Source organism: Ranitomeya variabilis, chromosome 2, assembly GCF_051348905.1.
Source record: "Ranitomeya variabilis isolate aRanVar5 chromosome 2, aRanVar5.hap1, whole genome shotgun sequence".
Classification (NCBI taxonomy): Eukaryota; Metazoa; Chordata; class Amphibia; order Anura; family Dendrobatidae; genus Ranitomeya; species Ranitomeya variabilis.
In genome coordinates this window covers 580,074,084-580,095,660 of record NC_135233.1, presented here as the reverse complement: position 1 = coordinate 580,095,660, position 21,577 = coordinate 580,074,084, and positions in this window count along the sequence as shown.

The following is a 21,577-nucleotide window of genomic DNA, read 5'->3' as shown; positions in this document are numbered from 1 at the left end:
AAATACCCAGCAAAAGTCACAGAACAACTCTCCAAAATGCCTTTACCAAACACTAAATCGTCTACTTCTTCCCCAGGGAGTACAAGACTTAACACTGGCAATCCAGATTGCCAGAGGCGGGTATATATAGGAGAGGGGAGTTACCGACACTGAACAGCTGAGATCCTCCAAGAAGGAAGCTACAGAGTGTCCAAGCGGAACAGTTTAACCCTTGCACTACTGAAAGAAACCTACACTGTTTAATATGAGGGAGAAGTGCTTCTAATCCATGCAAGAGTAGGAGAAATAAGATGCGGCGGTCTTCTGCTTTCTCTCTGTTGTGGCAAACCCATGACAGCAAATGTTTCTTTGCTGTGTTGACTCTTTGTGAGTCTCCTGATGAAGAAGTAACAGTACTTCAAAATGTATGGAGAATAAACCACACTGTTACCCTCATATGCCGTTTATTGAATTTTCTTGCATATACAACCAGCAGCACAGGATACCTGCACCTTCTATTACTTGAGCATTTTGTTGCTGACTTGGCAGATGAGTTCTGGCTGGAAAAAGCCCTCATGGTGGTCTGCGCCCGATGAAAAAGACAGGAAAAGTGACTGACCCCTGTCAGAAAGAATGTCAGCTGTAAGTCTATATCTATAACTTTACAGTAATCTTTTATTTAGTCTGCAGGACTGGCCACTAGAGTTGAGAGACTTATACTTTTTTCGGATCGAGTCGGGTTTCGCGAAACCCGACTTTGTCAAAAGTCGGGTCAGGTGAAATCGGCCGATTATTGCGTAAAGTCGGGGGCCGACTGAAACACGAAACCCAATGCAAGTCAATGGGGAATCAAAGTCAGCAGTGAGTGGAGGACAGGAAAACACCTACAGTGCCCATTTTAATGCCAAAAACATCAATTATTATTACTGATGCTTGTCAATCTTAATTTACTGTATAATAATAGATAGGCATTGAAAACTGGGGGTCATTTGGCTAAAGTTGTGGGGGGGTAGGGCTGGCTCAAGTTTTTCGTGGGCCCAGGAAACGCGGAATACGTCACGGCGGTGGAGCAGGGAGAGGTAAGTATTTCAACTTTGCAAGTGCTGTGATCCTGAGCAAGCAGTGGGGGCCCACTCGTTGGCATTGGCACTGGCACAGGGCCCCTCATAGTACGGTGGTGTGTTTGACGACGGGTGGCGCCTCCCATCAGCAGAGACACTTTTGCGTACTATGAGGGGCCCTGTGCCAGTGATGTCGCCAATGAGTATGCCCCCCCACCTGATGAAGGAACCTGCACTTTCATCTGCACCTTCCTCTTTGTCCCCGTGTAAGGTGGTACAGCATGCGGGAAGGGGAACCTGACTTTCAAGGGGAATGTAGTTGTCTGGGTCAATGTACCAGCAGACTCATCTAGCAGTGGCTGGGCAATGGGCAGGATGAGGAGGAAACACAAATATAGGCCTAAATAATAAAGTGAGCTAAATGCAGTTCAAAATTGTTAACAGGACTAACCATGCGGCATTGCTTTGTTCAGTGGAGGACAACTGTAAGGAGTGGCTGACACAGTGAGTAGGCCCAAATAAGTAAGTAGGCTAAATGCAGTTCAAAATTGGTAACAGGAATAAACAGGCGTCATTGCTTTGTTCAGTGGAGGACAACTGTAATGAGAGGCTGACACAGTGAGTAGACCCAAATAAGTAAGTAGGCTAAATGCAGTTCAAAATTGGTAACAGGACTAAACTGGCGGCATTACTTTGTTCAGCGGAGGACAACTGTAATGAGAGGCTGACACAGTGAGTAGGCCCAAATAAGTAAGTAGGCTAAATGCAATTCAAAATTGGTAACAGGACTAACCAGGCGTCATTGCTTTGTTCAGCGGAGGACAACTGTAAGGAGAAGCTGACATAGTGAGTAGGCCCAAATAAGTAAGTAGGCTAAATGCAGTTCAAAGTTGGTAACAGGACTAACCAGGCGGCATTGCTTTGTTCAGCAGAGGACAACTGTAAGGAGAGGCTGACACAGTGAGTAGGCCCAAATAAGTAAGTAGGCTAAATGTCTGCCAAAAATGTTTTCATAAATAAACAGGTGGCATAGCTAGGTACAGGGGTGGACTCCACTGCTGAGTAGCAGACAGTGGTAGTAGGCGCAAAGTATTAACTGGTCTAAAATGGAGGCCAGGGCCCCTGTATATTTTAACTATCATCTATCATTTTAACAAATTTGTATTGGCAGTGCCATTGAAGGATTTAACAGCACAGACTACACAGTGGTGGAGCAGGGAGAGGTAAGTATTGCAAGTGGTAGAGCACTGTTCAAGCTGGGGGGGAACACTCTCTCGTGGGCGTCGGTACTGGCACAGGGCCCCTCATATTACGAGGGTGTGTCTGACGTTGGTTGTGAACCACCACCTTCAGAGACACTTCATTGTACTATGAGGGACCCTGTGCCAGTGCCGTCGCCCAAGAGTGGGCACACCCACCTGTCCAGGCAAACGGCACTCGAACGGGTGCTTGCGCCAGGTGGTGACCACGGCCCTGTGGGGGGAGTCAGCCCATTTAGGGAGGTATAAAAATGGCCTATGGTGGACATTCAGCAGCTGCAAATGGAGGAATTGGAGAAGTCAGTAAGAGGAGGCCAAAAGCAAGACATTTTTCAGGCAAGCTACATGTCAGCAGGGGAAGGTGGGGCCAAATAATTTAAAATCCATGATTGGTTCATTTTAATGAAGGTTAGATCATCAACATTTTGGGTAGCCAGACGTGTCCTTTTTTCGGTCAGTATTGATCCAGCAGCACTGAATACTCTTTCTGATAGCACACTAGCAGCAGGGCATGCGAGCTCCTGTAATGCATATTCTGCCAATTCAGGCCAGGTGTCTATTTTAGATGCCCAGTAATCAAAGGGGAATGACCTGTGAGGGAGAACATCGATAAGGGCGGAAAAGTAGTTCGTAACCATACTGGAAAAATGCTGTCTCCTGTCACTTTGAATCGATGCAGCAGTACCTGTCGTGTCAGCGGTCGTTGCGAAATCATTCCACTACCTGGTCATGAAACCCCTCTGTCCAACGCCACTTCGGATTTGTGCACCTCTAACACCTCTGCCATGTTGCCCACTATGGCTTGTGTGAGAACCATCACCGCCGCTGTGTGCTGGGAATACCTGAACCAAATGGTCTACAAGAGTTGCTTGTTTGGTAGCCAATATTTGCTCAAAGTTCTCATGTGGCATGATATTTTGTAATTTTCCTTTATATCGTGGATCCAGGAGGCAGGCCAACCATTAATCGTCATCGGTCATCATTTTGATAATGCGGGGGTCCCTTTTTAGGATACGCAAGGCATACTCAGCCATGTGGGCCAATGTTCCAGGTGTCAATTCACTGCTTGTGCTGGATTGAGGAGCAATTTCTTGCAAATCAACATCGCTTGTGTCCCGCAAAAACCCTGTAACTGACCTTGCAACACCACCAGTTTCTATTGCCCCCTGAGAAGCATCCTCCTCCCATAAATATTCATCCCCATCATCCTCCTCCTCCTCCTCTTCGTCCACCACCTCGTCCAGGAGAGTTCCCTGAGCTGACAATGGCTGACTGTCATCAAGGCTTCCCTCCTCTTCGGCTGCAGACGCCTGCTCCTTAATGTGCGTCAAACTTTGCATCAGCAGACGCATTAGTGGGATGCTCATGCTTATGATGGCGTCGTCTGCACTTACCAGCCGTGTGCATTCCTCAAAACACTGATGGACTTGACCGAGGTCTTGTAGCTTCGACCACTGCACACCTGACAACTCCATGTCTGCCATCCAACTGCCTGCCCGTGTATGTGTATCCTCCCACAAATAAATTACAGCACGCCTCTGTTCACACAGCCTCTAATGCATGTGCAGTGTGGAGTTCCACCTTGTTGCAACGTCGATTATTAGGCGGTGCTGGGGAGGATTCAGCGATCGCTGATGGTTCAGCATACGGCTGGATTGTACGGGCGACCGGCGGATGTGCTAGCAAAGTCTTCGCACCTTCAGGAGCAGGGCTGGTAACCCCGGATAATTTTTCAGGAAGCACTGCACCACCAGGTTCAAGGTGTGAGCCAGGCAAGGTATGTGTTTCAGTTCTGAAAGGGCTATGGCAGCCATAAAATTCCTTCCGTTATCGCTGACTACCTTGCCTGCCTCAAGATGTACACTGCCCAGCCATGACTGAGTTTCTTGCTGCAAGTACTCGGCCAGTACTTCCGCGGTGTGTCTGTTGTCACCCAAACACTTCATTTGTAACACAGCCTGCTGACGCTTACCACTAGCTGTTCCATAATGGGACACCTCGTGTGCAACACTGGCAGCTGCGGATGGAGTGGTCGTGCGACTGCGCTCTGTTGACGAGCTTTCGCTTCTGGAGGATAAGGAGGAGGAGGGGTGGCGAACGCCTACAACCAATTGTTTCCTAGACCGTGGGCTAGGCAGAACTGTCCCACTATGGCTGTCCCCTGTGGACCCTGCATCCACCATATTAACCCAGTGCGCCGTGATGGACACGTAAAGTCCCTGGCCATGCCTACTGGTCCATGCATCTGTTGTGAGGTGCACCTTTCCACTGACTGATTGCCTCAGTGCATGGACAATGCGGTCTTTGACATGCTGGTGGAGGGCTGGGATGGCTTTTCTCGCAAAGAAGTGCCGACTGGGTAGGTCATAGCGTGGTACTGCGTAGGCCATCAGATCTTTGAAAGCTTCACTTTCAACCAACCGGTAGGGCATCATCTCTAACGAGATTAGTATAGCAATGTGGGCGTTCAAACCCTGTGTATGCGGATGAGAGGATGAGTACTTTCTTTTCCTAACGAGAGTCTCTTGTAGGGTGAGCTGGACTGGAGAGCTGCATATGGTAGAACTAGCGGTGGTGGTGGTGGTGGTGGTGGACATGGCGGATTGAGAGAGGGTTGGTGATGGTTTTCTTGATGTTGGCCTACATACAGTGTTTCCTACCAATAACCTTGTTATTCCCCGACTGCTTTGGCCTTGCGACGATACCTCCACATTTGCTGCTGGTGGTGTCCTAACCGGTGGGCTTACAGTGAGGGAAGCAATGTAGCGTTGCTGACTACCTTCATTCTGAGCAGGTGCACCAACGGTACGTGACTTTGGTAGTTGGTCCAGGCTTGTAAGTGCATGCTGGTTAAATGTCTACGCATGCACGTTGTATTTAAATTTTGAAGATTCCTCCTTCTGCTAAAGGTCTTTGAGCATTTCTTACAGATAACTTTTGACTGATCATTCGGATCTTGGTTAAAAAATTGCCACACTCCACTCTTCCTACTATCGAATACCTTTTCAGGCATTGCACGCTGTGCTACTTTCACTGTATGGCCACGCTGTCCTAAAACTGTTTTTGTTTTTGACACACATTTTTGGCCTGATACGGGCCTGCCAGATGACAGCTGTTGCGATGTAGATGGCTGCTGCGGTTCATCCTCCTCCGCTTCTGAGCTACTGGCAGCGGCACCCTCTTCCCCCAATGGCTGCCAATCTGGATCAACAACTGGGTCATATATCACCTCCTCTTCAATGTCATGTGCACCTTTCTCTGTGTCACCGTGTAAGGTGCTATAGCGTTCGGGACGGGGCACCATAGTCTCATCAGGGTCAGATTCTGGCTCGGTACACTGTGAGGGCAATGTAGTGATCTGAGTCAATGGAACAGCATAATAATCTAGCTGTGGCTGTTCATCAGTGCACTCCATGTCCGATTCATCTTGTAATGGGCAGTTAACAATTTCCCTTTCTAACCCAGGCACGGTATGTGTAAAGAGCTCCATGGAGTAACCTGTGGTGTCGCCTGACGCATCCTTCACTTTTGGTTTGGGTGAAGGACACAAGGAAACATCTTGTTCCTGACCAAGAGCATCCACTGACAACTCGCTGCTTTTATATTTTGAACTTTCTGAAGAGGAGGCGAAAGAGCTAGAGGCTGAGTCAGCAAGGAAAGCCAAAACTTTTTCCTGCTGCTCCGGCTTTAAAAGCGGTTTTCCTACTTCAAGATAAGGGAGCCTTCGAGGCCTTGTGTAGCCAGACGATGACGCTGGCTCAACACCTCCAGCCTTAGGTGCTATTTTGCTTTTCCCACTACCACCAGATGCTCCACCACCTCCACCACCATCAGTATCAGCTGGCAATGACCGCCCACGGCCTCTTCCACCAGACTTCCTCATTTTTGGGAAAATGTTGCCAAAATAACAACCGTTATATGGTACTGTAAAACAAGGTAGAAGGTGTATATAAACTTGTTGAGAATTTAAATCTCCCGTTTTATTTTGGGGAGACTGAACCAAAACTCAGGCCGAGTGTATAACACAACACAATGTAAGTGGCAGAACGTGGCTGGCTGATATACGACAAACTAACAGAACTGACGTATATCCACTCTGTGACAATTTGAAACACCCTTTTTTGGGGGGGAGACTGCACCACAACTCAGGCCCAGTGTATAACACAACACAATGTAAGTGGCAGAACGTGGCTGGCTGATATACGACAAACTAACAGAACTGACGTATATCCACTCTGTGACAATTTGAAACACCCTTTTTTGGGGGGGAGACTGCACCACAACTCAGGCCCAGTGTATAACACAACACAATGTAAGTGGCAGAACGTGGCTGGCTGATATACGACAAACTAACAGAACCGACGTATATCCACTCTGTGACAATTTGAAACACCCTTTTTTTGGGGGGAGACTGCACCACAACTCAGGCCCAGTGTGTAACACAACAGAATGTAAGTGGCAGAATGTGGCTGGCTGATATACGACTAACAGAACTGACGTATATCCACTTTGTGACAATTTGAAACACCCTTTTTGGGGGGGGGAGACTGCACCACAACTCAGGCCCAGTGTGTAACACAACACAATGTAAGTGGCAGAACGTGGCTGGCTGATATACGACAAACTAACAGAACTGACGTATATCCACTTTGTGACAATTTACATCTCCCTTTTTTTGGGGGGAGACAGCAACACAACTCAGGCCCAGTGTGTAACACAACACAATGTAAGTGGCAGAAAGTGGCTGGAAGATATCTGAAAAAATCCAAGGACTGTAGTACAATTTCAATCTCCCTACAATGATCTCAAGACAAGTATGGCAGCAACAAAAAGGAATGCTGCACACAAAAGTGTGGACAAATAAACAAGATAACTGCAGAAATTATCAACAGGATTTTTGCTTTTAAAAAAGCAGTTGGTTTGCACAGCAGCGTGCAAACAGCAATGCAGCTATCTGGGAGCCTTATAAGGCAGCCTAATAAGCTACAGAGCTGATGCACAAAAAATAGCCTCCACTGTCCCTGCAAAACAAAGGTGGTGTTGGACAGTGGAAATCGCTACAGCACAAGCGGTTTGGGGGTTAATATTCCCTCCCTAACTATATCCCTTCTTCTGACGAAGCTGCAGCAACCTCTCCCTATGCTGAGATCGGCAGAAGTAGGATGGAGGTCGGCGTGCACGCCGCTTTATAGCCCCTGTGACGCCGCAGAAAGCAAGCCAATCTGTTATGACCCCAATGGCGAGGGTCTCAGAGATATCAGCAAGTCTGCGAAGTACAAAAATCCAGCTCATAGGGCAGTGGTAACTGGGTTGACCATATATCTACTCCTAACGCCAACACTAGAAGTAGCCGGGGAACATGCCTACGTTGGTCGCTAGATGTCTCGCGCCAGCCGGAGGACTAACTACCCCTAGAAGAGGAAAACAAAGACCTCTCTTGCCTCCAGAGAATAGACCCCAAAAGTTGGATACAAGCCCCCCACAAATAATAACGGTGAGGTAAGAGGAAATGACAAACACAGAGATGAACTAGGTTTAGCAAAGAGAGGCCCACTCACTAATAGCAGAATGTAGTAAGATAACTTATATGGTCAACTAAAACCCTAACAAAAATCCACACTGGAGATTCAAGAACCCCCGAACCGTCTAACGGCCCGGGGGGAGAACTCCAGCCTCCCTAGAGCTTCCAGCAAGGATAGGATACAGATTATGTACAAGCTGGACAAAAATGCAAAACAAAAACAATAGCAAAAAGCAAGAAAGCAGACTTAGCTTAATCAAGCAGGAACCAGGATCAGTAGACAAGAGCACTACAGATTAGCTCTGATATCAACGTTGCCAGGCATTGAACTGAAGGTCCAGGGAGCTAATATAGCAACACCCCTGACCTAACGACCCAGGTGAGCATACAAGGGATGAAAGACATACCCAGAGTAAAAACACTAGTAGCCACTAGAGGGAGCCAAAAGGTAAATTCACAACAGTACCCCCCCCCCTTAGTGAGGGGTCACCGAACCCTCACCAAGACCACCAGGGCGATCAGGATGAGCGGCGTGAAAGGCGCGAACTAAATCGGCCGCATGCACATCAGAGGCGACCACCCAGGAATTATCCTCCTGACCATAGCCCTTCCACTTGACCAGGTACTGAAGCCTCCGCCTGGAGAGACGAGAATCTAAGATCTCCTCCACCACGTACTCCAACTCGCCCTCAACCAACACCGGAGCAGGAGGCTCAGCAGAAGGAACCACAGGCACAACGTACCGCCGCAACAAGGACCTATGAAATACGTTGTGAATGGCAAACGACACCGGAAGATCCAGGCGAAAGGATACAGGATTAAGGATCTCTAATATCTTGTAAGGACCAATGAATCGAGGCTTAAATTTGGGGGAGGAGACCTTCATAGGAACAAATCGAGAAGACAGCCATACCAAATCCCCAACACGAAGTCGGGGACCCACACCGCGGCAGCGATTGGCAAAACGCTGAGCCTTCTCCTGTGACAACTTCAAGTTATCCACCACATGATTCCAGATCCGCTGCAACCTATCCACCACAGAATCCACTCCAGGACAGTCAGAAGGCTCCACATGTCCCGAGGAAAAACGAGGATGGAAACCGGAGTTGCAGAAAAATGGCGAAACCAAGGTGGCAGAACTAGCCCGATTATTAAGGGCAAACTCAGCCAACGGCAAGAAGGTCACCCAATCATCCTGATCAGAAGAGACAAAACACCTCAAATACGCCTCCAGAGTCTGATTAGTTCGTTCCGTTTGTCCGTTAGTCTGTGGATGAAAAGCGGACGAAAACGACAAATCAATGCCCATCCTACCACAAAAGGATCGCCAGAACCTGGAAACAAACTGGGATCCTCTGTCCGACACAATATTCTCAGGAATGCCGTGCAAACGAACCACGTTCTGGAAGAACACAGGAACCAGATCAGCAGAGGAAGGCAGCTTAGGCAAAGGAACCAGATGAACCATCTTGGAGAAACGATCACATATCACCCAGATGACAGACATGCCTTTAGACACCGGGAGATCCGAAATGAAATCCATAGAGATGTGTGTCCAAGGTCTCTTCGGGACAGGCAAGGGCAAGAGCAACCCGCTGGCACGAGAACAGCAAGGCTTAGCTCGAGCACAAGTACCGCAGGACTGCACAAATGACCGCACATCCCTTGACAAGGAAGGCCACCAAAAGGACCTGGCCACCAGATCTCTGGTGCCAAAAATTCCCGGGTGCCCTGCCAACACTGAGGAATGAACCTCGGAAATGACTCTGCTGGTCCATTTAGCAGGCACAAACAATCTGTCAGGTGGACAAGAGTCAGGCCTACCAGCCTGAAATCTCTGCAACACACGTCGCAGATCTGGAGAAATCGCTGACAAGATAACTCCTTCCTTAAGAATACCCTCAGGTTCAGCGACTCCAGGAGCATCAGGCACAAAGCTCCTAGACAGAGCATCGGCCTTCACATTCTTAGAACCTGGTAAATACGAGACCACAAAGTCAAAACGGGAGAAAAACAATGACCAGCGGGCCTGTCTAGGATTCAGGCGTTTAGCAGACTCGAGATACATCAAATTTTTGTGATCAGTCAAGACCACCACCCGATGCTTAGCACCCTCGAGCCAATGACGCCACTCCTCAAATGCCCACTTCATGGCCAATAACTCCCGATTGCCCACATCATAATTTCGCTCCGCCGGCGAAAACTTCCTAGAGAAAAAGGCACAAGGTCTCATAGTAGAGCAACCAGGGCCTCTCTGCGACAAAACGGCCCCTGCCCCAATCTCCGAAGCATCCACCTCAACCTGAAAGGGAAGTGAGACGTCAGGCTGGCACAAAACAGGCGCCGAAGTAAACCGGCGTTTCAACTCCTGGAAAGCCTCCACGGCAGCAGGAGCCCAATTAGCTACATCAGAGCCTTTCTTGGTCATATCCGTCAGCGGTTTAACAACGCTAGAGAAATTTGCGATAAAACGACGGTAGAAGTTAGCAAAACCCAAGAACTTCTGAAGACTCTTAACTGACGAGGGTTGAGTCCAATCATGAATAGCTCGGACCTTGACTGGATCCATCTCCACAGCAGAAGGGGAAAAAATGAACCCCAAAAAGGGAACCTTCTGTACACCAAAGAGACACTTTGAGCCTTTTACAAACAAAGAATTTTCACGCAAAATCTCAAAAACCATCCTGACCTGCTCCACATGCGAGTCCCAATCATCAGAAAAACCAGAATATCATCCAGATAAACAATCAAAAATTTATCCAGATACTTCCGGAAAATGTCATGCATGAAGGACTGAAAAACTGAAGGTGCATTAGAGAGCCCAAATGGCATCACCAAGTACTCAAAATGACCTTCGGGCGTATTGAATGCGGTTTTCCATTCATCGCCCTGCCTAATGCGCACAAGGTTGTACGCACCACGAAGGTCTATCTTGGTGAACCACTTGGCACCTTTAATCCGGGCAAACAAATCTGACAACAACGGCAAAGGATACTGAAATTTGACAGTGATCTTATTTAAAAGCCGATAGTCAATACAAGGCCTCAAAGATCCGTCCTTTTTGGCCACAAAAAAGAATCCCGCACCAAGAGGGGAAGAAGAAGGACGGATATGCCCCTTCTCAAGAGACTCCTTGATATATGAACGCATCGCGGTATGTTCAGGTACCGACAGATTAAACAGTCTCCCCTTAGGAAACTTACTGCCAGGGATCAAATCTATTGCACAGTCACATTCCCTATGAGGAGGCAGTGCACTGGACTTAGACTCGCTGAAGACATCCTGATAATCAGACAAATACGCCGGAACCTCCGAAGGCGTAGAAGAAGCAATAGACAAGGGCAGGGAATCTCCATGAATTCCATGGCAGCCCCAACTTGACACTGACATAGCCTTCCAGTCCAAGACTGGATTATGGGTCTGTAACCATGGCAAACCCAAAACAACCAAATCATGCATTTTATGCAGAACAAGAAAACGTATTACCTCCCGATGTTCGGGAGTCATGCACATAGTAACCTGTGTCCAAAACTGCGGTTTATTTTTTGCCAATGGCGTAGAATCAATACCCCTAAGAGGGATAGGATTTTCCAATGGCTCAAGAACAAATCCGCAGCGCTTGGCAAATGACAGATCCATAAGGCTCAGGGCAGCACCCGAGTCCACAAACGCCATGACAGGATACGATGACAGTGAGCAAATCAAAGTTACAGATAGAATAAATTTAGGTTGCAAATTACCAATGACGACCGGACTAACAACCTTAGTAAGACGTTTAGAGCATGCTGAGATAACATGTGTAGAATCACCACAGTAGTAACACAAGCCATTCTGGCGTCTATGAATTTTCTGCTCATTTCTAGTCAGGATTCTATCACATTGCATTAATTCAGGTGCCTGTTCAGACAACACCATGAGGGAATTTGCGGTTTTGCGCTCCCGCAACCGCCGGTCGATTTGAATAGCCAGGGCCATAGAATCATTCAGACCTGTGGGAATGGGAAAACCCACCATCACATTCTTAATGGCTTCAGAAAGACCATTTCTAAAATTTGCAGCCAATGCACATTCGTTCCACTGGGTCAGCACGGACCATTTCCGAAATTTTTGGCAATACACTTCAACCTCGTCCTGGCCCTGAGACATAGCCAGCAAGGCTTTTTCTGCCTGAATCTCAAGATTGGGTTCCTCATAAAGCAAACCGAGCGCCAGAAAAAACGCATCAATATCAGCCAATGCCGGATCTCCTGGCGCCAGCGAGAAAGCCCAATCCTGAGGGTCGCCCCGTAAAAAAGAAATAACAATTTTCACTTGCTGAGCGGAGTCTCCAGAGGAACAGGGTCTCAGGGACAAAAACAATTTACAATTATTCCTGAAATTTCTAAACTTAAATCGGTCTCCGGAAAACAGTTCAGGAATCGGTATCTTAGGTTCTGACATAGGATTTCTGGTAACATAATCTTGTATGCCCTGCACACGAGCAGCAAGCTGGTCCACACTTGTAATCAAGGTCTGGACATTCATGTCTGCAGCAATCACAAGCCACTCAGAGGTAAAGGGGAAAAGAAAAAAAAATGAGAGAGAGAAAAAAAAACTCAGAACTTTCTTTCTTATAATCCCGCTTCTGCAATGCATTTAACATTTAATACCGGCCTGGCAAACTGTTATGACCCCAATGGCGAGGGTCTCAGAGATATCAGCAAGTCTGCGAAGTACAAAAATCCAGCTCATAGGGCAGTGGTAACTGGGTTGACCATATATCTACTCCTAACGCCAACACTAGAAGTAGCCGGGGAACATGCCTACGTTGGTCGCTAGATGTCTCGCGCCAGCCGGAGGACTAACTACCCCTAGAAGAGGAAAACAAAGACCTCTCTTGCCTCCAGAGAATAGACCCCAAAAGTTGGATACAAGCCCCCCACAAATAATAACGGTGAGGTAAGAGGAAATGACAAACACAGAGATGAACTAGGTTTAGCAAAGAGAGGCCCACTCACTAATAGCAGAATGTAGTAAGATAACTTATATGGTCAACTAAAACCCTAACAAAAATCCACACTGGAGATTCAAGAACCCCCGAACCGTCTAACGGCCCGGGGGGAGAACTCCAGCCTCCCTAGAGCTTCCAGCAAGGATAGGATACAGATTATGTACAAGCTGGACAAAAATGCAAAACAAAAACAATAGCAAAAAGCAAGAAAGCAGACTTAGCTTAATCAAGCAGGAACCAGGATCAGTAGACAAGAGCACTACAGATTAGCTCTGATATCAACGTTGCCAGGCATTGAACTGAAGGTCCAGGGAGCTAATATAGCAACACCCCTGACCTAACGACCCAGGTGAGCATACAAGGGATGAAAGACATACCCAGAGTAAAAACACTAGTAGCCACTAGAGGGAGCCAAAAGGTAAATTCACAACACCAATCACTGTCAAGCCCTTCTCTAAGATGGTGGGGACCGAGACCTATGTCATCACGCTGCCCACACTCTGCGTCCTCCTTCATTGGCTGAGAAATGGCGCTGAACGCGTCATACGAAACGTGACTTTGGCGCGAAGATCGCCGACCTCATGGCCAATCCCACACTGGGATCGGGTCGGGTTTCATGAAACCCGACTTTGCGGAAAGTCGGCGATTTTTGAATTTGTCCGATCTGTTTCGCGCAACCCTACTGGCCACTATTCACAATCTGGTGGTAATAGCGGTCTTGACTTAACAGCATTTTCATATGCTGAAGTGCTACCTATATCCACTATAATTAGGAAGTGCCTCTGGGTTTGTAAACATGATTACCTAGGGTTAGGAAACCACTCAGATGTGTTTCGTCTTCCTGTAATGAACCCTTGTCTATGCCTCTGTGTGCACCTGTTGGCTTTTGGTACCATGTCTAATCCAGCATGTTGTGAAACTGGTTCACAATTAGCACCACCAAAATACTAGGGATTGAGAAAATTGTTCATTTTCAAGCCTTGACAGTATCAGCTTGAGAAAGTGGTTGGAAATCCCACCTGTGGTAGGCTTTATAATAAGGCTACAGTCTACCAACAGGTGGATACGATTTGCTTGTGTATGGACCGCTACGTTTTTAATTGAGCGCTGAGCACCCACATATGAAAATTATTGTGAAACTCACTAATAGACATTAAGATTTAAAGTTTTAGTAGTCACTGTACCTCGTGTTTCCAATAAACTTGCAAAATAATTGCTAGTGGGTAAAATTCCAACCTCAACTGGAAAAACCATAGAATGAGCCAAATAAATCTGACGTGGCTTATCTAAACACCCAATGAGAGCAGGTGTCAGAAAGTATCTGATAACCCATTCTCCCAACATATTAATTTATGACATATAGAGACTTTCTACTTGATCCAGGATATTGTAAAAACGGGGATACAAACTCTTTGTACCTAAAGCAGACAAGTCAAAGATGAAAAGAATCAAAATATGTCACAAATAAGTTTCAAGAGCCAATTCCTGCCCTATTGCATAGCCTCAAGCCAGTCTATCAAGATTCACAATGTGAAAAAAAGGAAAAATCCATTTTAATTTGTAATTAATTACCAATATTACCAAGGTAGAGGCTTATAGCCTAATGGGGCCATTCTCCTGGCTGAGCTCTTATCTGATACATAAATGTATTACCCGCCGTAGCAGTGAAGAGAACAAGTGCCATTTGCAAGGGAGGACCCAAGTGAGTCTGGGCATTCTGCCTAGCATTGCAAACTGAGGATTAAAAGCTTTGTGGGACATGTGAACTCTACACAAATGCAAACATTAGCATGATTAAAATTTAGCAAACTATGATGTACAACCCCTTGGGCACAATCCAGTAGACACAGCTGTATATATAGATTGCTACAAAGAATCTCTGTTACATGAGCCCCGGCAAGAAGTAGCTTCGAGAAGATTACTTTTTGTCTCTATTATTCTAATCCGTCTGCCATAAAAATTTATCCCAAGCTCATATCTAAGTCTACTTTGCATGGGACGTCAAGAAAGAAAAACCATACACTCGTAGAAGTAGCCAAAATTCCCTCAATAGTAGCGCAATCTTATCTTTGGCACGTAGACAAGAATACTTAAGTTACTGTGCATGCAACACACAATCTCTGCTTGAGGGCTTCTGAGGAAGCGCTCAGGTATCTGGAGAAGAGGCTGGATAGATCTTTAGATAAGAGGGACAGTTTCTTCCATAGACGATCTTCATGTCCAAGTTAACTTCCGTAACAAGATGTTATAGAACGGCTGGTACAGCAGCTCTACTTGAAAAAAATATAAAAAAGTTTGCCTAGAGGTTTTGACACAAACTCCCATCATAATAAATCTTACCATTGTTGGATTCCTTGTATTTATGATCTGCAGAAGAACTCACCTGGGATATACCTGTCATAGTCTTTGTCATTGAGGGGTACATGGCACGCATTCCTACTCTATGTCCCATAGGAAAACCAAAGAGCACCAACAACAGTTTTTTAGTCCAAACTACAAAATACTTTATTATTATAAAAAATATTTGAACAGATTCAAAGGGAAACATGGGGGATATGCAAGAATGCGGCACAGAAATGCCCAATGTAAGCAGAGGACAGCGCATAAATCATAAATACAGTACAACAATACCATCATTAGTAACCATTGTCCGGCTGGTGCACAGCACAGCCATATACAATAACATTCCCATAGCTAGGTGTCCGAATGATAGTGCGGAGAAAAACAAGCAACACATAGGGAGAAATACATACCAAGATGTGCACACCAGCCACCGCGCCGTCCACAGCTGACCCTATGTCCCATAGGTTACCCAGTGTTTGTCAATCTTCTCAATAAACATGCATTGCTTAAAATTGGCTGCGCATGCATGTCTACCGCTACAGAGTATGTGGGATGGTCTCTTATGTCCAGCAGAAGCAAAGGACGCAGATACAGCTGAAAGGGAGGGAACATGTGTGACTACTGATCCATTCAAACTCCACCCTCACTGCATTCAGGCAGTGGAGAGGGAATCTCGAGACCTCCATTCTGGTGACCAAATGTAAGGTTCTCAGTCTCTTTGTTATATCTCAACAAAAGAAACAAACAAAATAAGGAGCGGCACAGTCCCTCGTATTGAGGTTCTTCCCAGACTATGATCAGGGAATGTTGCACAAACTTCCGAACTACAAAAGCCGCTAAATCAAGACTTTTAGGTGCTCCTCTGAAAAAAGACTTCCATCTGCATATTCCATATAAAAGAAAAGATGAGGGCACTCACCAGTCTTCACAAAATTCAATCCTTTTTTGGTAACAACTCCAGATAAAATTCATGGCCGGGGAAGAGGGAGCCGAAGCTCGTGTGAGCAGGGGAAAACGAGGACGACGGCCATTTCGCGCTGTGCTTGCGCTTCCACGGGTCAGTTTGTGCAAAGGTGAGGCTGCGGAAATGTAGTGCCGACCATGACACATCCCCCCACCAAATCCCTCCCACAAACCATAAAATACACACACAATAAAATAGCACACAATAAAAACAATGCCATATGCATATGATCTTAATTTAAACACTTTAACCAAGGCTGACAATAAAAGAACATGCTATTATTCCAGGAATTGTACTGAACTCGAACTACTAAAGGCATCACAATATTTAACAATCACTAACAATGCTAGCAGATCTTACCCCCTAACAATATCGCTATAATTAACGCCCATTATTACAAACACTAGAGGAATATCGACATATCTACCCTATCATTAAAGCCCAGCGGTCCTAATGCATTACTGCGCATGATCCATCTCGCTTCACATCTAAGGAGCAAGTTGTCCAAATCGCCCCCTCGGACCTGCAGACTGACTTTCTGAATTCCAGCAAAGGTAAGGATTTCTATATTACCACCATGCTTTTCTTTTACATGAGCAATCAAACGCGGTACGCCTTTCCCTGATACCACTGACCTGCAATGTCCACGAAAGCGGACATATAATGGCCGGATCGTCTTCCCTATGTAGTAATACCTACAGGGACAAAAGACCACGTAAACTACGTGGTCTGTTCTGCACGTTATAAAATCGTTGACTATATGCTCCAACGCTCCCATATGCAGAATCCGTCCTGTCACATGCTGTCTGCAACACGGACAGTGCCCGCACTTGAAATCACCTTTAGGGACCGTGGTATTTAACCAATTCTGATTCAATCTGACAACATGATTCTTTACCAATTTATCTCTTAACCTGACACTCCGTTTGTTAGCTATTAAGGGGCCTCTAGCTGCAACATCAGCCAACTCTTTATCCCGCCCTAAAATATGCCAATTCTTTTTGATAGCCAACCGCATCTGCTGATCCATATTACTGTATTTAAAACAGAAGGTGAATCTTTTCTCTGCATTAGACCTTTGAACAGGTAACTCCTCCTTACTAACCACCTTTCTCTCATTTACTATTTCCTTTGCTGCCACTAATACATTTTCTGGGTAGCCTCTCTGTTTAAATCTGGCTTCCATCTCTTTTGATTGGCGATCAAAACCCTCATCAGTATTATTAACTCTACTTACTCTTAAAAACTGACTGCGGGGCAAAGCTCGCTTGGTGTGCATAGGGTGGAAGCTATTAAAGTGCATCATGGTGTTAGCTGCCACTGGTTTACGATACAGCGACGTACAAATCTTATCCTCTTTAATCTCTACCAAAACATCCAAGAATTCCAACCAGTGCCCTCCAAACACTGATGTAAAAGCCATGTTCATATTATTATTCCGATTCAATTGTACCACAAAATTATTGAAAGCATCCTCCGTGCTGTCCCAGATCACCACTATATCGTCGATATATCTTTGATAAAACTTAATATGTTGCAAAAAAGCATTACCATCTGCATAAACATATTTCTCCTCGAAAAGACCCAAAACTAAATTGGCAAAAGTACAAGCTGCCGGAGTCGCAGTCCCCACTTCCTGTACATACCATTCATCCAAAAACATGAAAGCATTATGTGTAAGGATGAAATCTAAACCTTCACATTTAAAGCCGATAAAATCACTGCTTTCTTTGTTATATCTGCTGTGTTATTTTTTGTTATTCAAACCTAGTTTTTCCATCTGCCATTTTAGGCTTCTTTCACACTAGCGTCGGGCTCGGCCCGTCGCCGTGCGTCGGGCCGAGGTCCCCGACGCTAGCGTTGTCCCCGCCGCACAACGGGGGCAGCGGATGCATTTTTCCAGCGCATCCGCTGCCCCATTGTGAGGTGCGGGGAAGTGCGGGGAGGTGGGGGCGGAGTTCCGGCCGCGCATGCGCGGTCGGAAAAAGCGGACCGTCGGGAGCAAAAAACGTTACATGTAACGTTTTTTGGTCCCGACGGTCCGCCACAGCACGGTGCAACCGTCGCACGACGGTTGCGACGTGTGGCAATGCGTCGCAAATGCGTCGCTAATGTTAGTCAATGCTGATAAAACGCATCCTGCAAGCACTTATGCAGGATGCGTTTTTTCGGCAAAACGACGCATTTGCGACGTATTGCAGTTAACGCTAGTGTGAAAGTAGCCTTACTTTGTCCTGCTGCAGCTACCTTGCCCTAAGTCAGTATGGAGGTTCTAGCTTCTATGTTTCCGCTATGTTCTCTGCCTCTTGGCTTTTTAAGCAACCTCAGCTGTTCAATCAGTGCTTCTGAATCATGCCTGCAGTTAGCCTGTGACCTGCTCCTGGAAGTCTTGGACTTAGTATTCCAGCCATCTCCTACGGTGGATCTCTGAGACATTTGTGGACACTGGAACTCTGCTGCCTGCTAATCAACATTTGCAAGGGAAGTAACAGAGAGAGAGACTCTGAACCTGTTTTGTGCTTAATGTTGAGCTTAAGGTTTATTCTGGCCAGCCGTGTCTCCTGCCTCTGTACCTGCAATTGTGTAAAACCTTTTTCTCTGTGGCATACATGTATGAAGTAATACAAGCAGGTCATAACTAAACCTGTGTCTCCTGTGTCTTCCTCGCACCCAAGCACAAGACTCTATATAGACTGTGTACAATACATCACACCAAAGTTGATCCCAGTGTGGATACCTCTAGCGATCAAACTTGAAATGACACTACTTTGTGACAAAACTGTAAAATGTCTTTTATTGTATCTGGCCATTTGTGTACTTGTGTAAAGCACATCATCGCAGCTCTGTGTCATGGTTCAGTTCGGAGATGCGTTCCCCTGTCCTGTTGCTCGTGGTCGGTTCTTCTGTCTTTTGAGCTATTGCTCTCTTCTTTCCTTGTCCAAATGCTGATTGGGTATATTGTCTTTATTCTTAGTTTGCTCCTTTATAGATGTTTTCCATTCCCCACTTTGGCTTGCCCTATCATGTTCTGTGTGGGGATTTAAATATTACCCCTTCACTGCATTTCCTTGCTGGCTATACTTGAAGGTGGATTTGCGGTAAGAAGTTCCATACCTTTTTTTTATGGAATTTACCTTGCTGGAATTACACTGCTTATATTCTTGCTGTATGTCTGTTTCTCTACCTTCCCAGCACCTTTTCTTTTAACCATTTTTAGGTTTCTGGTTCTAGTTTCACTTATTTTTTTTGTTCTCTTTATTATTCCTTCTCTCCCCTTTCACGAACATGCTTTAAGTTTGTCACCCTGGGCCTTCATGACCTTCTGCACTTCTTCCTCTTCCGTTGTTGGCAGTGTGTTGCGGCCTCCCCTTTGGTTACTTAGGAGAAACACCTTGACAACCATTTAAAGAGTCAGGTCTGAGTTGGTGTTTTAGCAGTGCATCTATGGATTTACTAGTGTGTACAGGGATCAGTTGGGTGTAGGTGCCACTTCTCTCTATAGTAAGTCTACCTTACTCCCTTTACCCATGTGTGACTGTGTTATGTGTATAACACTCTGCTTATTTTTGATGAACACTCTTATCAGTATAAACCAATTTCTTTTCTCCCCTATGCATCTTCTCGCAACTTATTCTCCAGAATTGAAAGTCGCTAAATAAGTCTAAGAAATGAAGAGGCTGAGAGTGATAGTAAATAGTGTTCCAGGATGCATGTTAATGGGTATTAATGGTAACATGTCAATTTTCTGATTGTTTTGAGCTGACATCAATATCCGTTTTTCCAAGGTGCACGCCTGTGAGATTTATTACACTCGCTGAAAAGTGCGATGAACGGCAGCACACAGAGCTATATTTATAGGCAGCTATATTTCAATTAACTTTAAAAGATATGCAAGTGCAAATTAGTTAAGGAAGAAATTCACTCTCGAGTCAATTGGAATTATGTGTACACATTTATAATTTATTCTAACATTTGGAAATAGATGAGAAGATCTGGACCTAATATGATTAAAAATTTATATTGTAACATTTGGAATAAGATGAATTAGATAGATAGATAGATAGATAGATAGATAGATAGATAGATAGATAGATAGATAGATAGATAGATAGATAGATAGATTCATACAACCTCTTTAAGGGGGAGCCATTTTCATCTCCAAAACATGCAGAATTGTGCAATATGTTGGGCTATAGAACTGCATAGGGCCCTTATGTTGCTCTTGCACAGAGGCCCTTTTCTGACTGTTTTCACCAGTGTTAATAGATAATAATAATAATAATAATAATAATAATAATAATAATAGCAACGTAATATTCAAAATGGGTGCAAGTCAGAGGACCTTCAGTAGAGTCTTCTCAATTGTAATAAAAAATTGGCAGCACTCCAGTAATCCAGTGGAAAAATAGATAGATAGATAGATAGATAGATAGATAGATAGATAGATAGATAGATAGATAGATAGATAGATAGATAGATAGATAGATGTAAAGCCGGAATCCCTGCATGCTGCTTCCCCGACATACTCACCTCCGTGGCAGCCAAGCCGCGTCTTCTGTGTCCCAGGTCTTGCGCATGCCACACAGGCTCCTTGGCAGTGAGCTTAGGATGCACATACCCCCTCACTCTTAAATTGACAACTCACTGGAAGGAACTTAGTACTTAACACACCTTCACCTGTTGGAAGATGCCTAAGCAACATTAGTATTCAGTTAGTCTTCAAGCTGCTAAGTCTGTTGTCAGGTCCTTGTTCCTATACCTATTCTGTCTTCCTAAACCTGCCTAGTCTGAACCAGTACCTGCTTCCTGCTATAGCAGTACCTGCTACCTTCCTATCCTATACCAGTGTCCATACAGTCTGTAATCCAAAACCCACACTGTCTGAACCAGCACCAGTGTCCCTTCTGTTTGGGAGTCAGAACCCGCTCTGTATGAACTAGCGTCAGCATCTGGTCCAGCCTTGGACTCCGAGTCTGATCCTGTGTCCCTATTCCCTTGGGTCAGCTGCTTCGATTCCTGTGTCTAAACACACCATGAGGGCCTCTAGTGAAGAGCCATCTGGTTGCTTAGTTATGCCTCTGCAGGCTCTCCCTGATCTGTGGCGCAATGAGTCTACTCCCTCCATAGTGACAATAGATAGTGTCAGAACTCTGTTGTCGGATGTCCCGGGACCAGGGGCTCCTTCCCTGTCCCTAATGCTAGGAACACCATAGCTTCCCCTGTTCCTGGGGTTACTTCTGATGGTGAAGATGCCAGGGCTTTGCCTTAACTCCGGAATCTGCCCTCAGTCTGTACCCTGCCCCTTCCAGGGAAGAGGAAAATAGTGGTATACCGTAATATAACGAAAATTACCAAACATACAAATATACACACAAATATAACAGAGGTATGTACCAGGGAGAGGAAGATGTGGTTAAACCAAAGATAGATAGATAGATAGATAGATATAGATAGATAGAT